Consider the following 4,846-nt stretch of genomic DNA (forward strand, 5'->3'; position numbering starts at 1 on the left):
ACCCTAACCAAAGGGAGTGCGAAGGATAATACAGGCAAGAAGGCTGCCATACTGGTGCACATGTCACCTAGAAGAAACACACAGAAGGACAAGTCCACCACATAGGAAAAGGGAAAAATCATTAACTTAGAGCTAGAGGAGGAAGAAATTGAGGACGTCTCGATAGATTATGAGGATCTGGGGGTGGAAGTGGAGGATGTTGAAGTCGAGGGTTCTGAACCTATCACTAAGTTGCCCGAATACATCCCTCCATGTAAAGGCAAGACCAAAGTGCCGAAGGACATTGACAAAAGCAAGGTCGCCCTACACATACATCTGCTGCTGGATGTGATTTTCTTTTAAGGACCGTACTTGGGGTGGGTTCCTTTATTGAAACTAGAAGATTGGGACTTAGCTGATAATAAGAATTTCTCACACTTGGCGAAAAAACAACTAATGCACTGTGTTGTTCACACAACCACCGGGATGACTGCATTGGAACCGCAGAAGTGGCTCAGGGGTGTAGAAAAAGCAAGTATGCGTAACCTTCTATAGGTGTTGCATAGCAACCACACACCCATTACAATATTGGTCATCAAGCAATTTCTATGCTTGGTGGACGATGGGTGTCTGTAGCTGGAGGAGCCGATACCCATCACTAGCAGGCTAATCCATACAATCACGTGGCTGCCCTATACAGAGGAGAAGTCGGCCATGATGTTTGGAAAAAAAGATGGTGAGAAGACCCTAACAGAGGCCATGAAGGAGAAATTCAAGTTCATGAATAATTCACGTGTCTATCCCATCTTGAGTATCTGTGACCCTACTGTCAAGGTGACCATGCAGATCCTGGCAAGAAAAGTTATGCGGAAGTGTCGCGGAGATGAAGTGGTCGTGCCCATCGTTGCTCTAGTGGCCCAATGCACTAAAGGAGTCCAATTTAATTAGGCACACTATCTATGTGGTGAGTTCCTTATGAACTGTTGTGAGGCACAAGAGCTCGGCAAGACCTTCCACTATGCATGGCTCTTGTTGTCCATAATGTTGGTAGCCTGGGAGCTGCTGAAAGACAGTCAATTCCCCTCGATTGCATTGTACCTGCTACAAGCAGTGAATTACGCTTCGCTATGGGTGACCAAGGATGCTTAGCGCATCAAGGATAGCAAGATCTTCTGGATATGATGGAAATGAACATATGCATGGTGATCATTCACATACAGCGATTGTCGCCTACTCTATTAGCCAAACTGCAGGAGTACGTTGAGTTCAAGGTGGACTTTCAGCATGTCACGATCAGGGCACAGAAGGACCCTTATAAGAAGTGGCATGACTTGCCTTACTTGGAAACAGATGACACGATTGATGTAGTTCTTGATCATTGGCCAGAAGAGTAGCACACTACCTCAAACTCTGCGGTGGGGTCGAGAAAGTCTGATGCGCAGTGGAAAAATCAGGACGCCAAGCTCAAGATCGCACAGTTGGTCGAGAAGACGAAGAAGGAGGCCATTAACAAGGCCCACGAAGAGTGTGATGCTACTCAGTAGCCGGAAAAGTAGAAAGGTGAAACAGAGCATGGCTCTGACAAAGGTGTGAGGTCGCCTTCCCCCGAAACAGAGGAAGAAACGGATGAGAAAATAGAGCAGGATGGAGCAGAGCCACAGACAGTGTTGTACTGCATCAAACGTCCAAGAGAACAAGAAAAATTGGGATTGTGGAAGAAATCCAAAGCTAGTAAGACGTTGCTGGACCCAATCACCCTAATAGAGGGAGATTTGAATGACATTGGAGACACAGTGTGGGATGTCATCGTGGAGGTACTGCAACAGTTCGAGCAGGAACAACAAAAACTATTTGGGGCCATCTAGACTGGTCGATAGTTTAGAAGGTGTCGAGATGCTGCATGCGAAGGACTGGGATTGAACATGGCAGCGTTTCCTAATGATGCGCTCCACCTAATGTAAGATGGGGTGATTTTGGAGCTAAGGGCCCGCGAAGAGCGCGCTTTGCAGGGAATTAGTGAGCATAAGTTTAATAATGTAGAGATGGCCATGCAGCGAGATACCACCCTCACTTCCATGGTGGAACTCACCAACAAAAATATGTGCATGATTAAGGCCCTGAGGGAAGCCTGCCGAATGGTCCCCTCATGGGCCATGCGTGAGGATGAGAAGGCAGATTGCAATGCCCTATTTAATCTTATCATGCAAATTTTGCTAGTGTTTAAATTACCTTAAAATATTGACTTATAATTATCAAGAAATATCGGTACATACCTACATTGGTGAAACTATAAATTTATTATTGATATAAATTTTGTTATTAATCAATTCCAAACTTAGCTCCTCAAATTTAAATTTTGATAGGATATGGTCGCCTTCCATTTTTTCCAAATTATATATTCATATTTCATCCCCAAAATGTCCTCTCAAATTTCCTTGGGATAAGACATGGTCCTCTCCAATTAATTACCAAATTATATATTCATATCTCATTCTTAAAATATCCTCCCAAATTTAATTCAGAGAAGACATAGTCCTCTCCAATTAATTACCAAATTATATATTCATATCTCATCCCCAAAATGTCCTCTCAAATTTACTTGGGAGAAGACATGGTCCTCTCCAATTAATTAGCAAATTCTTTATTCATATCTCATCCCCAAAATGTCATCTCAAATTTACTTGGAAGAAGACATGGTCCTCTCCAATTAATTACCAAATTATATATTCATATCTCATCCCCAAAATGTCCTCTCAAATTTACTTGGGAGAAGATAATTCAAATGTAAGGATGAGGGGGTAGTTATGACATTAATGATAGGTGGTTGAGGTGGAGAAGAGAAGGGGGCATAAAAGGGGAAGGATGATGGAAGGAGAGGGTGATCCTTGGTATTGGTTTGGGTTGTGGTTTTTGAGGATTTTGTTTTGAGAGGAATGTGGAGAAAAGAGAAGGGAGAGAAGGAGAGTATTTTTTTAACATTGGACACCCTACATCTAGTTGGACTTGGGCTCGGAGAGCTAGGGAACCTGTGGAGGTTTCCTGGGCTAGGAAATACTTCCTAGTTGGCTGGGTGATAAATCCAGTTGGTAGTCAAGAGGAGCATCACAAGAGTATCAAGAGCTCAGGGGAATCTCAACTAGGCTATTGGAATAGGTATTCCTCTATTTATAGATTACTCATGTAAGTGATTAAAATGAAATTCTTACTTACTAATTGTGGGAAATAAATTTTAATGGTAAATTATCATTGATTAAATGTTTAGTTAGAAATAGGTTATTTCTTATTTATTTGTATTTAAATTAGAAAAATTTAGTTTTGTTAGAGGACCCTAGGATGGAGCCTCACACGTGGTATCAGAGAAGGTTAAAAATCTGGACCCAAGACCCACTAGACACAAATCCCCGCTAATTTGTTTTATAAAAATTATGTGGAACCAATTTCATTTAAGACTAATTTAATGATTTTTTTTCCACTGTCTCTTTTGAAAATCCTCTTCCAACGCCCTCGAGAAGAGCTTCAAAATAGGCATTCATGATTTCCTATGGAGTACCATCTGAAGATTGTATGTAGGATTCTAATTGTTTCAGAGAATCTCCAGTCTTCAAGTGCTCCTTGAAGGAAAGGAGAAGCTCATCATGAATTATCAATGTGTTCAATTTGGTCATAATAGTCTCCTCCTCAATATCCTGTTGAATGGGCTTCTCAAATACCTCATCACCATTTTCATCTTGAGATTTCTTATCAAGTTCACCCTTTTCATTCTTGAAGGGCTTCTCAGATACCCCATCACCATTTTCAGCTTGATATTTCTTATCAAGCTCAACCTTTTCATTCTTGCCTGAAGGCTTCTTTGGTGACTTAGAATTTTGTTCTTCCTCGTTGTCTAACATGACCATTTCACTTCTAACAACTTTCAACTGCTCTCTGATATGCTTTTGTGTGGATTCAATAGAAGTATCAGTAGCCCATTTCACCTCATCATTCTCATCTGGCTCCTCATTTTCATCAACATGGCCTCTGGGAGGAGAAAAATCTTCGTCATAACAAGTTTTCTTCTTAGCAACCTTGGATGCAACCTCATGGCCCTTTTTCTTGGATTATTTCTTGCATTTTTTTTATCTTCTTCATCAATAGCCTCTCCTCCATTCAAACATTCCTTTTCTGCTCTTCTCATGGCCTTCTTATCTTTGCCTCACTTCTTCTGCTCTAGCGGATTCTTCAAAATAAACGTAGTAAGCTTGTCGCTCATATCAACATCCAAAACATATCCACATGTAGAATGTAGCACCCTTACGTGAAATCATTTGTGTTTTTGAAATAAGGATCTCTGTCTCGGGATTGCCACATCCATAGCGCTGCACATACTTCTTGATAAAAATCTCCAACAAAGTTACAAGTTTAGAACTATCATGAGCACCATTAACAAGAGCAGTCCCAGATTTTTCGTTGAACTTTGATTGCGCACCCAGTTCACAGCCAAAATAATTTATTGTATATGAAGAGGGTATGGCAAGAGCTTTAGCAACATCTACCATATTGACAAGATTTTTCTTTATGCCATTACCTCATCCCTCAAAACTTTGTAATCAGCTTAGGCATCTTATACCTGTAAAAGGCATCATCTTTGTTTCCCTCACCAATACTTAGAAGAGCCATATTTTATAATTAGTGATTAAGTAGGCCATTACAGAAAGTCATAAAAAATAGTTTAAACTTAAGTTGAACAACAAAAAAATCCAAATTAATTTAAAATCATTTGTGCAAAACATTAATCTTCCAATGACATAGATCTTGGGGATTTATAAGCATGCGAAGGAAAACATTCTCACAGCATGGGCAGAAAATATGTTGGAAGCTGTTAGGTCCC

General features: G+C 40.6%; 1 pseudogene; it reads right to left on the minus strand.

Annotated features, from left to right (window-relative positions):
- Positions 1–3,428: 3,428 nt before the first annotated feature.
- LOC149157502 (putative eukaryotic translation initiation factor 5-1) lies at positions 3,429–4,635 on the minus strand (annotated as a pseudogene).
- Between the last annotated feature and the right edge of the window lie 211 nt (positions 4,636–4,846).

This window comes from Pinus tabuliformis, chromosome 5_2 (assembly GCF_031772625.1).
Source record: "Pinus tabuliformis cultivar Carrire ecotype Pingquan chromosome 5_2, CPIR1, whole genome shotgun sequence".
NCBI classification, from domain to species: Eukaryota; Viridiplantae; Streptophyta; class Pinopsida; order Pinales; family Pinaceae; genus Pinus; species Pinus tabuliformis.